We start from the raw sequence: 19,250 nt of genomic DNA on the forward strand, positions 1-19,250 counted from the left end.
CAAGTAGGGCTTCCCCATATTGAAGCCCTGCCATGGGAGAAATATAATGGGGGGGCATGTCTTTGAATCAGAGTAAACTTTGTGCTGTCATTGCAATAAACCTTGGCTGGAGTTGAATATCTTTAGTGTATAGTCTGTTCTTGGGATGGTGTAAAAACCTTTTGAAGAGCAAGGGCCACTTAAGCGACTTGGTATATGGTCGCGGGCCACAATGAGAGGAGCCAGAGCACGACAAGTCCGTGTCCGCTCTGCATATGCAGAACGGACATGGACACAGCCTGCTCTACCCAATAGGCCCTCAAGTAAGCTTACATCTGCCGCTCCAGGTGAATGGAGGGTACCCTAGTGTCGGACAGATTGTATGAAAGGGGCCTGAGGCTGCCCACACGGAGGGTGCAGCGCAGTATACCTGTGGCTTTCCTGCGGGTAAGCTACACTTTGCTGTAGACTTCTATTATATCCTGCAGGTGTAGTAAGAGTGCACCAAAGCCTCAGGTAATAACAGAAGTCTATGGCTCAGTGCAGGTAACCAGCCCAGTAACCACAGCAGAACAGATATGTCCTTGATTTTAATAATAAACTTACCTTTAAATAACAGTCTTCCATTCGAGTATCGCCTGATGTCGCTGCCCCAGGCAGAGTGCATTTGGTATCAGTCCGCCTGTGACAGGAGCCGGCGCTATACAGGAAGCATTGATTTATGTGGCTCTGCTCTGCAGGCAATTGTTTCCTCTACCGACAGCTTCATTCACAACACTGATGCTCTGGGATGGCGGATCGGCGACCTACGATCTGAACAAAGATCGGCCCATGGGCAGCAGGTCATTGTTAACTGTGTTCTTTTACTAGCACTGCATTGTTTGCTGTTTTTTGGAAGTGACTGGGTCACTTTAATCCAATTATCAAAGTAACAATGAATTAATATGATGGAAAGAAATCAGGTAAATTGGCATACTGTCTGCCAGTCAGTCCACATGGTAATTATTAGCATAATTATTTTTCTGCTCCATTGGGCAAGAGGGGTCTAATCCTACAGCTTTCAAAGGCTGAATAAAACTCACTGGGATCTACCAACTCTCTCTCTCCCTCTTTCGTGATAACCTTTAGTCTGGAAAATAAAGAAATAAATTACCGGTACTCCTCTAATCAGAGTTTGGGATTACACTCCAAAAAACTGAGATTGCAAAACAACTAAAGAAGATTATTTTGATGTGTAAAGAAAAAGTTATAATCTTAAAAATACAATTAAATTTTAAAAACATACAGGTGCATCTCAAAAAATTTGAATATCATCAAAAAGTTAATGCATTTCAGTAATTCAATCCAAAAAGTCAAACTCATATATTATATAGATTCATTACACACAAAGTGATATATTTCAAGCATTTCTTTCTTTTAATTTTGATGATTATGGCTTACAGCTGCTTAAAACCCCAAATTCAGTATCTCAGAAAATTTGAATATTACATAAGACCAATAAAAAATAGATTTTTAATACAGAAATGTTGGCCTACTGAAAAGTGTCATTGTACAGTATAGAATGCACTCAATACTTGGTCAGGGATCCTTTTGCATGAATTACTGCATCAATGTGGAGTGGTATGGAGGCGGTCAGTCTGTGACACTGCTGAGGTGTTATTGAAGCCCGGGTTGCTTTGATAGCAGTCTTCAGCTCGTCTGCATTGTTAGGTCTGGTGTCTCTCATCTTCCTCTTGACAATTCCCCACAGATTCTCTATGGGGTTATAAGGTCAGGTCCATGTTTGTCAACACGATTGTCAGATTTCAATTTGACCACAGAACAGTTTTCCACATTGCAACAGTCCCTTTTAAATGAGCTTTGGCCCAGAGAAGACAGCAGGGTTTTCTTGATAATATACTTGCATGGCTTCTTCTTTGCATGATAGAGCTCTACCTTGTATTTTTGGCTGGCATGGGGAACTGTGTTCATAGACAGTGGCCCAGATTCAGGTAGATTTGCCCATTACTTACACCTGAGCCGCTCAGCTGAATTTCTCTGCGCTGGAGCAAATTTGCCAAATTGCCACCTGATTCAGGAATCGTTTGTTCATTTAATTTGCTCCTGTTTAAGGCAAAGCTGAGGGCGCAAGGCCGTGCAAGTCAAAGTGGGTGTGCCCCTATGTAAATGAGGAATTTTCGGCTCAGCAGAGGTTTGTGCCGGGCGCGTGCATGCGCAGTTAGAGCGCTGCCGTCTGCGCATGCGTCAAACTGCGCCTAGCACAATTTCAGGGCAAATCCTGCTCAGCTGCTTGCACTGAGCAAATAAATAGGAGCAGACTTGCGCAGGTTCTTTGCTGAATTTCATCCTGCTTTTTCCTACCCCCCCTGAGCAAGGAAATTCAGCCCTTTTGCAAGACATGGCACCTCCCAAAGGGACCAAAAAAAGGAAGGCCAACTTTGTGGCTGCAGAGATGGACATCCTGATTGCTGCACTCCAGCAGCATAAGGAAGTCCTATATGGTGCCCAGCGGGCAAACACCACCATTGCCCAAAGGAGGGCTATATATGAAGCCATTGCCCTGGACATCAATGCCCTGGGTAATGAAGTGCGTACCTGGGATGACATCCAGAAGAAATTAAATGATATGAGGCGCAGGGTCCGGGATAAACTGGCCCTTATCAGGAAGCATACCGGTGGCACTGGAGGTGGGCCGCGATGTATGATCCGGCTTAATCAGGAGGAGCAGCTTATTGCACAAACGTTCGTACAGGAGCAGGTGGAGGGACTTGAAGGGTACGACTCCACTGTTGGGAACTTGGGGACTGGTAAGTTTTTTTTCTTTCATATCTGCTGTGCATCATGGGAGGGGGTACAAGTGAACATATTTGTGGGTAGAAGTGAAGATGTAAGTATTATTTTTCTTTCATATCTGCTGTGCATCATGGGAGGGGGTACAAGTGAACATGTGAGAAGTGTGTTGCACCAGCAAAATTTTATCGTTTTGGTGTCATCCACAGGTGGTGATGAGGAAGAAGAAGCTGGGCCGTCTTCGGCTGCGGCTCGACCCAGCCCATCCAGACCAGAGCCAGGGGTCCAGTCAGGCCCCATGGACATTCTGGCTATGCTTGTCCAGGAGGAGATCATACCGGGGACAAGTATGGAGGAACAAGTGGTATTGGAGGAGGATTCCTTTTTCCTCATCCAGGAGGACTCTGGCTCCCTCCAGGAGGATACCACCATCCCTGTGCAACCCACCACCCCCCCGCCCAGCACGTCATCCCCCTCCAGGGCAAGCCCCTCCCTTGTGGACCCCTCCCCTTCTCCCTCTGTCCCTGACCGAGCCTCTCCTCCCAGGAAGGCTCTGTCCAAAACGAGGCATATACCCTCCAGCCTCCGTGACGGTCTGCTGGAGGAGCAGGCCCTGCAGACCCGACATATAGGGGCCATGGTGGGAGAGGTGCGTCGTCTGGTGGACAGCATGGCATCCACCTCCACCTCTATGCAGCATGCCCTCACCCTGCATGAGGACCGGGACAAACATGTGGCACAGAGCCTGGGGGAAATTAGTGGCAACTCTAAGGCCACCTGCTTGGTGGCTCTGGAGACCACACCAGCTTTGTTAAGCAGGATGACAGCTGCGGTGGAGGCCAATACCGCTGCTGTGCAGGCCAACACCGCTGCAGTGCAGGAGGAGGCGAGAGTTACCCGCCGGCATCAGCGGGATACCACCACCTGCCAAATGCGGATGTTGGCCCAGACCAACACCATCCTTGCCCGCCTGGCCAACGCCATGGAGGGCATGCAGCCACCACCTGCAAGGAGTGTGGAAGTAGGGGTTGATGCTCCTCCCCCCCCTCCTCCCCCCCCTCCATCCCCACCCCATGCCTCCTCCGCACCACGGAGATTGAGGAGCCGGAGCCGGGGCACCCTTGGCCCAAAGAAAAATACAAAAAAATAATTTAATGTCTACATTTTTTTTTTCAACACAATATGATTTTTTTTTTTCTATATGCTCAGGGTATGAGATTTTTTTTCTTTTATATGCTCAGGATATGAGTTTTTATATTTATTTGTAGTCCCTACACACGGTGAGGAGTGTATACTACAGTGTGACTGGTGTGTGAATGGGGGGGGGGGTGGCACTCCTGCTGGAAAAGGGGTGTCACCCTCTGCCATGTGAAAGGTGTATGAATGGACAGCAACATAATTGGAGCCTTGACGCGGCGTTGCTGCTCCCTAATACCATGGGGTATTGTTGGGTCTAATCCAATTTGGGGTGCATGTGTCGGGTGTGTGCTAGGGACTACAGTGGTGTACATACATGCATTATACTTGTGACAAGATCAGGGTGTGTTTAATGTGCAAAGAGACGTTCCACAAGACCATTCCGGATTGCTCTTCCCTCAGAAGATCCGGTAGTGTTTCTTGGGGGGGGTTGCGTGGTTCGGGGGTAAGGTCATTGCGTAGCTCAATGTGCATGCCCCTTCTTTGAGCTAAATTGTGGAGAATACTACATGCCCCTACGATTTGGCATACAAAGTTGGGTGAATACAATAGGGTCCCCCCTGATTTATCCAGACATCTGAATCGAGATTTAAGGATGCCAAATGTGCGCTCCACCACCGCACGGGTACGTGCATGGGCTTTGTTATATCTTTCCTCTCCTGGTGTTTGAGGGTTACGAAATGGGGTCATCATGTGAGGACCCAGGGCATATGCAGAGTCACCTGGAAGGAAAAAGACAGGAGGATGTTAGTCGTGCATGTGCCCCTTGTGATGTGTACATCATGGGGGGGGGGCAGTCATACCTGACACCCATGTCACTCACCAATCAGCCAGCTGTCTCCATACATGTTCTGGTCAAACTCGGTTGGGATGGGGCTGTGTCGGTAAATAAAACTGTCATGGCTTGACCCTGGGTGTTTGGCACGGACATGCCATATGAGGCCATGTGCATCCACAATCATCTGCACATTTATCGAATGCCAATGTTTCCTGTTGCAGTAGATATGCTCGAGGAGCCGGGGGGGCGTAGTGCCACATGGGTACAATCTATTGCACCCACAGTGCGTGGAAATCTGGCTAATGCATAAAAATCACTGATTGCCTTCTGCCGCAGGTCAGACGTGGTTGGTTTGATAAATTGTGTGCCCATTCGTCTGAGTATTGCAGGGATCACTTGGTGCACACACCTGCTCATGCTGGATTGGGACATCCCCGCCACCACTCCACCTGTGCGCTGAAATGAGCCAGTTGCCAATGAGCCAGTGGCTGCACTGCCTGTCCCCGATGGGTCGGGCTGCTGATGTCATCCTGCAGGATTGTTACCAACTCAAGTATGATTTCAGGGCTGAAGCGAAACATGCGATACACCTCATTATCACTCATCTGAAAAAGGTTGTAGCGCCCTCTGTAAATCCTCTCCCGTGCCCTCCTACGAGTCGGCTCAGTCAATATAATATCAAGAACCATAGCTGCCCCTGGCATGTTGGTGCACAGATGTGAGGTCACGAAAATGTGGGTGCTCTGCTTGTTCAGCTTGTCTGTCTAGGTGCTGCTGAAGTTGCGCGCTCCTTCAGATGACATTTGGCCATCTTTTGCTAACTTGCCCCTGCTTTTAGCAGGAGCAAGTTTGCCCAGGGAAAAAAGCTTGCGCGCTTCCAGCGCAAGATGCGCATCACACGCGCATGTTTCTGAATCATCGGCAGTACCTAATTTGCATATTCGCTGAGGGAATTCCATGAAGGCGCAACTTACACCCCGCGCAAAATTGCGCGAAAATTGCGCTGGAACAGCTAGGCTGCGTGCGCGGGAAAATGGCCGCATTTCAGGCTTAACTGGTTTACAGAATCAGCAGCAAATTTGCATGGGAGCAAATCAGTACTTGCGCGGCGCAAATCACACTTGCTCCCGCGCAAGTGCTTCTTGAATCTGGGCCAGTGTTTTTTAGAAATATTCCTAAACCCATGCAAAGATATTCATCACAGAACCATGCTTGTTTTTAATGCAGTGCCATATGAGGGTATGGAGTTGGGTGTATGGGATTGTATTGTGTTTTTTATTTTGTTTGTTTATTTTTTTGAGGTTGAACTGGATGGACTTGTGTCTTTTTTCGACCTGACTAACTATGTAACTATGAGGGTCTGAAGATCACGGGCATCTAATATTGGGCTTCGGCCTTGTCCCTTGTGCATAGAGATTTTTCCAGATTCTTGGAATCTTTTGATGATATTATGAACTGTAGATGATGATATATTTCACCACTTCAGCCCCAGAAGAATTGGCTGCCCTATAACAGAGCCATTTTTGCGATTCGGCACTGCATCGCTTTAACTGACAATTGTGCGGTTGTGCGACGCTGTACCCAAACAAAATTGACGTCCTTTTTTTCCCACAAATAGAGCTTTCTTTTGGTGGTATTTTATCACCTCTGGGGTTTTTATGTTTTGCTCTTTAAACAAAGAAAGAGTGACAATTTAGAAAAAAAAATATCCCACATTTTTTCCCTCAGTTTAGGCCAAAATGTATTCTTCTACATATTTTTGGTAAAAAAATCGCAATAAGCGTATATTGATTGGTTTGCGCAAAAGTTATAGCGTCTACAAAATAGGGCATAGTTTTATGGCATTTTTATTATTCATTTTTTTTACTAGTAATGGCAGCGATCTGCAATTTTTATCGTAACTGCGATATTGCGTGGGACACATGGGACACCATTGTCATTTATATAGCGATCAGTGCTATAAAAAGGCACTGATTACTGTGGAAATGACATTGGCAGGGAAGGGGTTAAACACTAGGGGGTAATGAAGGGGTTTAGTGTGTCCTAGGGAATGATTCTAATGGTGTGGGGGATGGGCTACGAGTGACACAACAGTGATCACTGCTCCCGATCAAAGAGCAGTAGATCACTGTCCTTTTATTAGGCAGAACAGGGAAATTACTTGTTTACAAAGGCATCTCCCGTTCTGTCTCTCCACATGGCAATAGCGTGTCGCCAGTGAACATTGAGTTTACGGGACCTGCGGGCATGCTGCCGAGGCACATGGCGGGTGTGCACACCCGCTAGGCTGCAGATTCAAAGCAACGTACAGGTACGTTGCTTTGCCTGTCCATGCCATTCTGCCAACGTATATCAGCGTTAGCCGGTCGGCAAGTGGTTAAGGTCTTTGCAATTTTACTTTGAGGAACATTATTCTGAAATTGTTCGACAATATTTACACTCAATTTTTGACAGATTGGTGGACCTCTGCCCATCTTTACTTCTGTGACACGCTGCCTCTCTAAGATGCTCTTTTTATATCCAAGCATGTTACTAACCTGTTGCCAATTACCTATTTAGTTGCAAAATGTTCTGCCACCTCTTCTTTGTTAGTATGACTTAATTTGTCAGCTTTTTTTTGCCCCGTCACAACTTTTTTTTTAATTTTCTAATTTTTACCTATTTGATATGTTTTCTATTGTGAATACAATATGGGTTTATGAGATTTTCAAATCATGGCGTTCTGTTATTATGTAGATTTACACAGCTGTAGATTTAGATATCTGAATTTGTGTTCTTTTTTTGCACTGTGGGTGTTCTGGCAAAGCTTGAAGGAGTAGACATCATGGCCATCAACCTTCAGTCTATTTGAAAATCATTTGTGCTAATATCATATACTTAGGGCCAGATTCACATAGAATTACGTTGCTCCTGGGCAGCGTAACGTATGTGATTTACGTTACACCGCCGCAGGTTTACAGCGTAAGTGCCTGGTTCTCAGAACTCTTACCTGTAAACTTGCGGTGGTGTATCGTAAATGCGCTCGGCGCAAGCCCGCCCAATTCAAATGGGGCGGGCACAATTTAAATTAGGCGCGTTCCTGCGCCGAACGTACTGCGCATTCACTGTCGGGTAAATTACCCGACGTGCATTGCGCTAAATGACGTCGCACGGACGTTGTTTTTAAAATTTCGACGCGGCAACGACGGCCATACTTAACATGGCTTAGGACACCTAGGAGGTAGTCCTAATTTTACGCGGCGTAACTCGACGGAAAACGACGTACAGTTAGATCGACGGGCAGCTCGGACGTTCGGGGATCGCCGTAAGTATTCATTTGCATATTCTACGCCGACCGCAATGGCCTCACCACCTAGCAGCCGGCCTAGAATTGCATCCTTAAGATCCGACAGTGTAATTCAATTACACCTGTCGGATATTAGGGCTAGCTATGCGTAACTGATTCTATGAATCAGTCGCATAGTTAGGACGGCCCTAACACAGAGATACGACGGCGTATCAGGAGATACGCCGTCGTATCTCTTTTGTGAATCTGGCCCTTAATTACAATATATAGTGTAGCATTACCCCCAGTGGAGCTGCTGGATTTTTGGGCGGCGTGTTACCTCGTGGCTCCTCCGAAATTCCTAGGGGTGAATGATGCGTATTGCATGTAGTAGAAGTAAAGGAATGTCCAGACAGGTTCTCTTTGCTGTGCTCTTTATTACCCAGCCGGGTGAAAACAGTAAACTTGTGGTGAGGAATAATAGCAGATTCAGGCGTAATGATAGGAAACAGTCCTGCTCCCAAACGTAACACTTCTTAGCACCACTCCCGCCGGAATGGGTTTAGTGTACCCGGACAGGCCTCTCTCACTGACCTGGCAGCCGGAGTATCACTCAGACAATTGTAGGATAAAGTCTATGCCACAGACCCTCCTCGGTGAACTTGAACTTGGGAGAAAGTCTCTACCACATACCCCTCTCAATGAGTCTCAGAAGGATACCTCTGCCACAGGTCCCCTCTGGGTTGAATTCTTGGAGATATGCCTCCTTAATTGAGTTACGTCTGGGTCTCCTTCAACGTGTCGGCCAGGTAACGACCGACAGGTGATCAATCCCTCGGTGTCCGGCTACCTTGATCCCCGGTGGTTTGTCCAGGCCCTTTTGGGCCGCCAGCCTCTCAATGGCGCTCCTCAGACTGACTCCCCGCCGAACAGCAGTACAGCTTGGGATCCTCAAAGTGGGAACCCAGTCACTCACTGGGTCCCCGCTGCTGTTCAGATACTCCATGTCAGCATGGCCCCGGAACCAGGAACACCGCGTGGCACGCACGCCCCAGCCAGGTAGGCCATAGCGCCGGGGCGCTAGACAAAGAAGACCCAGAACAAATGGCATCCGCCCCATAAATACCCCTTCCCAGCATGCCCAGCGAGGACAAACCCTCGTGATTGGCTGCTGGGAAAGAGCACCCAAACTCTGACTCCACTGCTGCCACCTGCCACACCGGGGCTGGAAGAACACCCCAGCACAGCAAAATGAGCTCACAGCACAGCCAAGCTGAGACAGAGACCGCATGTAGTTTAACTACACTCTGATCTACCTTTAAATTTAACTAAATTTAACACAAGTATAGAATTGTGAGAAATCATTAGGGGTTACTTTACAGATACACTTTAGTCTACTCTACTCTATAGTAAGCAATATATAATCACATAGAATTATAAAGCCAGGGGGCGTGTCTAACTGCCGAGGGAGAAGGACATACTCTGGGCGAGCTCCACGAACCCAGCCTAAATCCGCACCCATCGGACTCCTAAATTTAAAATCGAACCCTGCAAAGGGCTTGCACCTACCTCCAGGTCCCCCCGGACCACCAACTGGCCGATTCTGACTCCCTGATCGGGCGGATTCAGCTCCTCGCCGGCTCCATCCACCGCAGCCCGGCCGCCATCTTGAGGCCTACACGGCACACGGACCTGTCGCGGCCTACAGCCGCATCCCCCTGCCACCGGACCTCCCGCTGTGATGCCCGACCGGTACTAGAGTCCTAACCGGTCGACTGCGGACACTTCCTGGCCTCCGTCCGGCTGGCTCCCGGCCGGCCTTTTCCTCCACCGAGCAGCCGCCATTTTGCGGCCTACGGACCTACCGCGACTTGCTGCTAAGCCCCGCACCTTCGGATTGCCCCGGAAAGCCCCCGGCCCACATCGGATCCCTGACCGATCGATCGTAGACGCGATCGGGCTCCTATCTAGCCTCCTGCCTGCTCCCGATAGGCCCCGTTCTCAGTTGGACGGCCGCCATCTTGCGGCCTACGGATTCTCCGCGGTTTCCTGCTGCCTCCCCCGCCTCCGGATTGAGCTGAAACCTGCCCAGCCTTTACCAGAACTCTGGCCGATCGATCCCAGACGCATCCAGGATCCTGACCAGCTCCCAGCTAGCTCCCGATCGGCTCCCCTTCACACAAAGCAGCCGCCATCTTGAGGCCTAAGCTGGACTACCTGCCTCCTGATACACCCGGGACGCTCCAGGACTTCTGATAATCAGGTACACCTGCCTTCCCCCGATCCCTTCCACGGCTGGCTGCATACACGCCCGCAACCACTATCCACTGCAGCTCTCGGCGCAGTCAGAATACCTCTTGACCCCTGACATATTAGCTCCCCAGGGCATAGAGACTTGCCTGATTCGGCCCGGGGACCCCATTAATGAGACTTGTATAAAACGGTGCTCGAGTACCCGAGATGACCGCATGATTTGAAAATTCTGGCACACTGAGGACACTAAGCTAGTTTTTTGGGGCCTTTTGACTCGAAAATGGGCAGAACACACAGAAGTACCTCAACCCCTCGATCCGTGACTGATCCCGGAACCCAGCTTGGCTCCAACATTCCGGAGATGTTCCGGACCCGGTCCTCGACACACAATGCAGAATCACTGGCCTCCCAGGCTTCACACAATCCGCACACCCTAACCCCGTCATCGCCTGCTGGATCGATTGTAGAGGGCGGAAGAGTGGCAGCTCCAAGCTGCTTGATTTACAAAGAGACCTGCAATCGGTGGCCCTGGATATCAAACACACCCTGACGACCGCGATAGCCGACTTGAAGACCGACCTGCAGACGATAAACGTCCGCCTGAAAGATGTGGAAGAAGACACACATCTCCAAGCTGCGGCGATCAGGCAAGTCCAAAAGACATATGACATGCACCTTCCCCATATGTTTGAACTACATAGACATGTAGAAGATTTGGACAATCGGGGCCGCAGACACAATATAAGACTAAGGGGTCTCCCCGAAGGAATTGAACAGGCTTCCCTAACACAGACAGTTTGCGCCATTTTTAATGACCTGCTTGAAAGGCCTGCAGAGACACCGATTGAGAGGGAGAGAATTCATCGTGCTCTGCGACCCCCTCCTAGGGACACTGAACCTCCCAGAGACATAGTGTGCTGCATTGTAAACTTCTCAGACATAGTGTGCTGCATTGTAAATTCTCAGAAAGGCCAGGGTCAGGGGACGGATCCTGTACAATGGCGCTAACATAAAGCTGATCCAGGACTTATCACAGATAACCCTGCAAACCAGACGCACCTTGCGCCCTCTGCTGGACGTGTTGCGAGCACGCAACATTCCCTACAGATGGAAGTTCCCGTTTTGCCTATCAGCCACCGCTAGAGGGCGCACCGCTCTACTTCGCACGCCGGAAGATCTGGCAAACTTCTGTGAACAACTTGACATCCCGCCTGTTGACATACCGGACTGGTACTCGTTCTACTTCCCAACGGAACCATGGAAGCCGACCTCGCATGCGTCGTCACCTAAAGCGCAACGACAAAGATCCAGACGCCGCAGACTTGATCCCACCTCCCCAGGTGACCGCCCTTCTCGTCGAGATCAACCCTTACATCCGCTGGGCCATGCTGATACTCCCCGCAGAGGGGACCGGGACATGTGAGTGCCCTTACAGATGTTCGGAGATACATGGATCAGTAAGTTAAGACATCTCCTCCTCGACATCCACCTGCTCTGAGAGGAATAGGGGAAGGGGAGAGAAATCCCCCCCTTTTTTTTTTTTTTCCTCTCTTTCCTCTTCCCCACTTGAGTTCATGTCCCCGCCTGCATCCCGCCATGTTGGCTAAGTACGTTCTTATGACGCACTGACAGTATTCCAGCCCTCCACCATGCTCCTAGTTTTATTTTTTTTTATTTTAAATTGGCTAATATTCTTAGGACTGTGTCTCCTACAAAGTTCGGGCCCATCGCCCTGTTGTTTAAAGTTTTGATCAGCCTAAATGATTTACTGTCTTGCAGTGTGGAATGATGCTCTCCCACCCTTTTTTTTTTTTTTTTTTTTTTTAGGGGGGAGGGGGAGGATGTTCATGGGTTACTTGATAGACCTTGTGACCAACCTGCCAACTTACACGTACCCTCTACATACTTCTGATGCTCTGACCTGGGCCTAAGCTAGGATGATGCTGACCCTTTTTGACCCTCGATTATGCGGGCTTGATTAACACGTGTCTTGTTCTGTTGCTCTAAGGCATAGGCAACAGCTAACACAATGTCCCCTTTGTCGGGCTGCTGATATGAAACTCTGCTGACTCGCCCGGCGTTGGCCCCAGGTTTGGAGCATCGGAACAATTAGAATGTCCAATACGGCAGGGGGTCAGAGAAGTGTTAGGCGTCGGCCTTGCAGCCTTAATGCTTCCGAGTTATCCTTTGCCTCTTGCATTAACCTAGCTTCTACGCAGACACTGGACGGGAACCATGACATCATATGGGGTGTGTATCTAGCCATGACCCCTCCGGGTCTTGTTGTCACAATACCGAAAATGTTAGTCTGGGCCTCCTTGTCAGGAATGCACAGTTACGCCCCCTTGTGTCTCCCCCTCTCATCCCCTCCTCTCCCTTCCCCCTCCACCCCCCCTCTTCCCTCCCCCTCTTCAAACACTTTTGTTTAAGCTTGGTTCGAGTACACTGGGAAAAAAATTATTACTCACTGTTTATTCATGTGATGTAGGATATGATTTGATGTCGTGTTAGGATAATTATGCCTTACCTGTTTATTTCTATGTTTTGTTAACTGATCTATGATCTCCATAGAATATTGATCACTGTCATTCCGTTTTGGGCCGTCCCTCTAATCCCCCGCCCTTGTATGCAACATATCTTTGCTGACCGCTTCGCCCATCTTAAGTTACTGAAATCCCCCCCAATACAACCAGGACACTTCCTGATTTGTGCTCCATAGCATACTGCTCGATTGTTGCAACTCTTCATTCTCGTTATGTCCTCATTTGTGCCGACCCGTATGTTCCCCCTCCAGGTTTACAAACCCCACACAGCTGTTCAGCAGGACTGCAGCTGACACTCCGGACTTTCCCCTCACGTCCATTGTTTAGTCACCCTCTAGGTATCTCGGTTATCCGTGCAATTACCTCCGGTACTTTTTCTTTTCCATTGGCCGAGTGGCCTCCCCCTCCGTGATCTAACCCCCTTAGATCCCCCCTCCTTGATCCGCACTTCCTTTACACATCCTCGTACCTCAAACTTTACACCCCCTTCTCTTCCCCCGATACACTTGCCTTCCCTTCGTTCTATTTTCCTCTCACCACTTCCCCCCCCTTCCTTACTCCTCCACTCCTCCCTTGCTTACTCCCCCCCCCTTTTTTTTTTTTTCCTTCTTCTTTTCTTTTCCTCCTTTTCCCTTTTTCTCTCTCTGGAGGCCGCTCCTCCTCGCACTCAGGCTCGCTCGTCGATCGCCTCATTGACCCCAGAGAGGGTTTACTCCCTTACTTCACCCAAAACGTCTAGACCCTAGTGTCCTATCACCCGAACCAGTCGAATGGACAAATCAAAACATCTCTATCTCAAATGCCTCTCGCTAAACGTTAAGGGCCTAAACGTTCCAGAAAAAAGATCTCAGGTTTTAGCCGCGTTGACTAAGCATGGGGCGCACTTCCTGCTACTCCAGGAAACTCACTTTAGATCGGACGCCATTCCTAAACTGGCGAACCACGTTTATAAGCAAGCACTACATTCCACGAACCCAGTCTCCAAAACCAAGGGCGTCTCCATCCTTATCTCTAAGCATGCTGATTTCCAACTACGTGACACTTTGATCGACCCTGACGGCAGATACATTTTCCTTAAAGGCACGTACGCATCCAAGCCAATCACCCTGGCCAATATCTATTGCCCGAATGAACACCAAGTTACCTTCTTCAGGAAAATGAGTGACCTCCTCTCTACCTTTCAGGAAGGTCTGTTACTCCTGGGTGGGGACTTTAACACCCCACTGAACCCGACCCTGGATACCTCTTCCGGAATTTCTGCACTCCCATACCGTGCGATCCGGCAGATCAAACTGCAACTACAGGCCTTGACACTTCACGACACCTGGCGTACCTTGTTTCCGCAAGACAAGGATTATACCTTCTTTTCCCCCCCACATCAGAAGTACTCGAGGATCGATTACTTCTTTGTCTCTCAAACCGACCTCTCGTTCTTATCTCAGGCCACTATTGAACCAATGTACTTATCCGACCACCATCCCATAACCGTAACACTTGTTTTCCCTGAGGTGAACAAATCTACTAAATCGTGGCGCCTAAATCCCTCCCTGTTGAAAGACCCAGCAACGATTGAGCAGATCAGATCCCATATCCAACTCTACTTCCAGGAAAACTCCAACCCGGAGATCACGCCAGTTACACTCTGGGAAGCGCATAAATGCGTTCTCCGGGGTAAACTTATTGCCCTAGCGTCAGCCGCCAAGAAACAGAGTCAGGAACTTATCAGGACACTGGTTCATACTATTAACAAATTGGAAGCCTCGCACAAACAGTCAACCTCGCAAACTGTGTTGCAGGACTTGACACAAGCTAGATGTTCTCTCCTAGATGAACTAGGGAAACGCACAAGAAGACGTTACGTCTTGCAGCAAAAAGTGTTCTACGAACACGGCAACAAAAGCGGCAGAATGCTGGCACGCACGATACAGAACGCTAAACTCGCTTCCAGGATTCACCAAATCCGAGACAAACATGGTGCACTCCTCTCTAGAAATGAAGAAATAGCGGGACACTTCGAGGAATTTTACTCGACCCTCTATAATTTACCCCGTGATGACTCGGAAAACATGGGGGTGACCGGACGAACAGCCCGGATGCGTGAATTCCTAGCTGAGTACTGTCCCAAACCCATTTCTTCTCAACAAGCTGAGGCCTTGGAAATACCCTTATCCAAAGCAGAATTGCATCTAGCCATAAAGCAAATGAAAGTGGGTAAGTGCCCGGGCCCAGACGGTCTCCCTTTAATATACTACAAGTCTTTCCGAGATACTTTATCCCCTGAGATGCTTAACATGTTTAACTCGTTGTCAAACCCGAACGCCCATCCAGGTAGGCTTTTAGAAGCACACGTGACAGTTATCCCTAAGGAGGGCAAAGATCCTCTATCGGCCTCTAGCTACAGGCCAATCTCTCTACTCAACGTAGACATTAAATTATTTGCAAAAATTTTGGCCAATAGGCTGCTCCCCCTCATTCCTGGCTTAGTAACTTTGGACCAAGTAGGCTTTGTTCCTGGCAGAGAAGCTAGGGACAACTCCATACGCGCTCTGAACATACAGCACTGGCTACGTGCCTCGGGCTCCAAGGGATTTTTCCTATCCCTGGATGCTGAGAAGGCGTTTGACAGGGTGGCCTGGGACTATATGCGGGAGGTATTAAAAGGTATTGGTCTCATGCCCCGCATGGCTACGTATATCAACGCCCTATATTCCAATCCCTCTGCAAGGGTGAAGACCAACGGCCTCCTGTCAAACGCCTTCTCTATCGGTAATGGAACACGGCAGGGCTGCCCCTTATCCCCCCTGATATTTGTTTTGACGCTGGAACCCCTCTTGAACAGACTGCGTAGCAACCCGGACATTAGGGGTGTGCCCATTGCAGGCAAAGAATTCAAGGTAGCCGCTTTCGCGGATGACATTCTGCTATCCCTACAGGCCCCCAGAATCTCCCTGCCCAATCTATTAAAAGACATACACCAATTTGGAGAACTCTCGAACCTAAAAATAAATTACTCTGAGGCCCCGTACTCACGACCAAACATGTCTGCTGAAACTGGTCGGCAGACCAATTTCAGCAGACATGTTCCGTCGTGTGTACAGCCGCGCGGACAGGATTCCAGCAAACAATTGTCTGACAGACCGTTTCTGAGCAGACAACTGTTTCCTGGACTTGCTTTAAAACAGTCCGCTGGAAACCTGTCCGCCCGGACATGTACGGTCGTCTGTACAGACCTACCGTACATGTCCTGCCGCCCGCCATCCCTCGCATGCGTCGAATGACTTCGACGCATGCGTGGAAGCATTTTCAAGGCAGGCCACGCCGGCGCGTCATTGTCGCGGCGACACCGCGTCATCGACGCGTCGACACCGCGTCGACACCGCGGACACGCCCCGGTCTTCTGTTCGATGGTGTGTATAGCCATCGAACAGAAGTCCCCGGGCAGGCCCCGGCCAGACATGTCCGATGGAAACGGTCTGCAGACCGTTTTCATCGGACATGTCCTGCCGTGTGTACTCGGCCTAAGTCGCACGCTTTAAATGTCTCTCTGCCCCCACAGGAAGTTACTCACTGCCAGGAATCTTTCCCGTTTCAGTGGAAGGAGACTGCAATCACTTACCTTGGAATTCGAATCGCCAGAAAAATGGAAGACCTTTATAACTTGAACTTCTTGGCGGCGCTCTCTAGGGCTCAGAAAGACCTGAAAGACTGGGCCAACCTGAATATTTCTTGGTTTGGCCGGGTGGCTTTGATCAAAATGATAGTGCTTCCCCGATTACTATATCTGATGCAGTCAATCCCTATCCATCTCCCTCCCTCCTTCTTTGCGTCTTATAGGAGAGCATGCACAGCTTTCCTGTGGAACGACAAACCTCCACGCATCAAATACTCACGTCTCACTCTCCCCAAAGATCTGGGTGGAATTGGCCTACCAGATCTCCACAGATATTACCTCGCATGCCACTTGACAAGAATTGTGGACTGGAAGATACACCATTTGGAGAAAGCTTGGGTCACCTTAGAGAGACACTTTGTTCATACACCCACACACGTACTCCCTTGGTTACCAACCCGTCACTGGCCCCAGTCACTTAAAGCCCACCTGCTGATATACCCCTCCCTTGCAGCCTTCAATAAAGCAGTCGCTCAGTATAAGATCTCCTCACACTTAAGTCCATTGACGCCCTTGAGAGGGAATCCGGACTTCTCTCCAGGAGACTCTACATTCCTCCGAGAGGAATGGCAACACGCAGACATTCTAGCGAAACACTTCTTCCAAAAAGGCAACATCCGTTCTTACGAGGACTTGGTGGCCGATTCACGTACTCAGACCTTTCCCTTTTGGTCTTACAGACAACTGAGACACTACCTTACGACCAAAACCCCGACCACGACGTGGTCTAGGCAACCTACCCCGTTTGAAGCCTTGTGCTCACGCCCTCCACCACAAAGACATCTCATTTCTCTCCTCTACGCTCTCCTCCAGGTAGATCCCCTTCCCCTGGTGTCTAAACGACTGCACGAGTCCTGGGAGAGGGACCTAAAATTAACTTTTGATGATGAAGACTGGGGAAACATCTATACTCTTGCTCATAAAGGTTCCATGAATGTGGCGATCCAAGAGAATGGATACAAAATTGTGACCAAATGGTACAGGACCCCCTCACGCTTACACAAATTTTCGCCTGACATCCCGAATATTTGCTGGAGATGCAATGATGATGTGGGATCGATGATTCACATCTGGTGGGAGTGTAGGTCCGTCCAGCCTTTCTGGGCCGAGGTACACTCCATCATTAAAAGCGTTACCACGTATGAGTTGGACTACAGCCCGGCACAGTACCTCCTCCATCACACAACCCTCTCTAAACGTGAATATCACAAATCTTTAGCCATGCACATGGTTAACGCGGCTAGGCTCTGCATACCAACACATTGGCGCTCATCGGCCACACCCACCATTAGGGAATGGCTGTCCAGAGTAGCAAAAATAGCTAAATTAGAGGAGTTAATCGCTATCTCTCAGGAACGGCTACAAACTTTCACACAAACCTGGGCTTGTTGGACCCATTTCACATTCTCTGACCGCTATAAATCCCATTTCCCCACCTAAAACGTGACTCACCCCACGGCTTTGTGAAATCACTTTACGTTATATACCCCTCTCCCAGGCTACTATGTCTGGAAATGCTGCGACGGAGGAGTGGCCCCCTCCCATTCCGTTCTTTCCCCCCCCCCCTCCTTTGCTCTTTCCCATCCACACATCCCCTTTTTTTTTTTTCTCTTCCTTCTCTTCTCCCCTCTTTCCCCTCTCCCTCTTTCTCTCTCCCTGTCCTCTCCTTTCTGCTCTAGTCCCTGTCCTCTCCTTTCTTTTCTAGTCCACCACCCCATCCCTGGAATTCGTTCCCAGTCTGGCAGTGGACTCGTGTCCAACTTGCTGTCCCACTCTGACCACCCGTTCATTCAGGACTTGCACGTTTACCTACCCCTATCCATCCCTGCTGCATCTCTAAGTCAGATATGGGTAGACTAACCTTCTTCTCCTACAATGGGACAACTTTTGCAACATCCGGGGCAGCTCTGCCCTACGTAAACTATATGTCAGATGTACTCCATGTTTTGTTTTCTAGGTCCCTTTTGCTTCCTAATGTTCTTTTCTGTTTATTTTATGCTTCAATGGTATGTCTGATGCATATATTGTTACGGGTTTGTCAATGAAGCCCTCTATATATCTGTCTTGGAACTATGCAACTTGACAAACGTTTGTATTGTATCCTTGATTTTGCCTTAATAAAAACCTTTTGTGGAAAAAAAAAAAAAAAGAATTATAAAGCCAAATTACATATGCTCATTTAAAATAGAATTATGATCTCCCATTAAAAAAAATTTACTGCAGCACTTAATTACTAGTGTATCTGCACCTTACGGTTTTCTTTTCGCTCCCATAAATACTTGTTGATCTTACCAGTGAAGTTCACCTGATGCAGCTTCCTGCAATGGTGTAGCAACAATACTGCACTGCTCCTAAATTCATAGTCATCAGGGTTGCCACTCCCAGCAAACCTGTAGCTTGTCAATCAGCACTTGACCACACCTAGTCCTGCCCACTGATTTATGGATTGATAGCACTTCTTATGTTACCTGAGGTGGGCAGCATGTGAAACACAAATGAATGAGCATATGGCTTAGTAAGGGAAGATTTAGGGCATTTTTGTTGAATGAGGCTTGTGCATCCCATAGTAACTAGATTTGGTACTTGTTTAGACATCAAGTACAGGAGCCATACAGAAGCCTTTAATTGTACTTTAAAGTGAATCTTTCAGCAAAGAGCGAAAGCTTTTGTAAGGGCCAACGTATGGCTCAAATCATACAAAGGGATAAAGTCTTTCTCTCTCTGCCATGATGTAACAGAAAATTGTGCCTGAGCAAGTAATCAGCATGCTTCACA

Source organism: Rana temporaria, chromosome 2 (assembly GCF_905171775.1).
Source record: "Rana temporaria chromosome 2, aRanTem1.1, whole genome shotgun sequence".
Classification (NCBI taxonomy): Eukaryota; Metazoa; Chordata; class Amphibia; order Anura; family Ranidae; genus Rana; species Rana temporaria.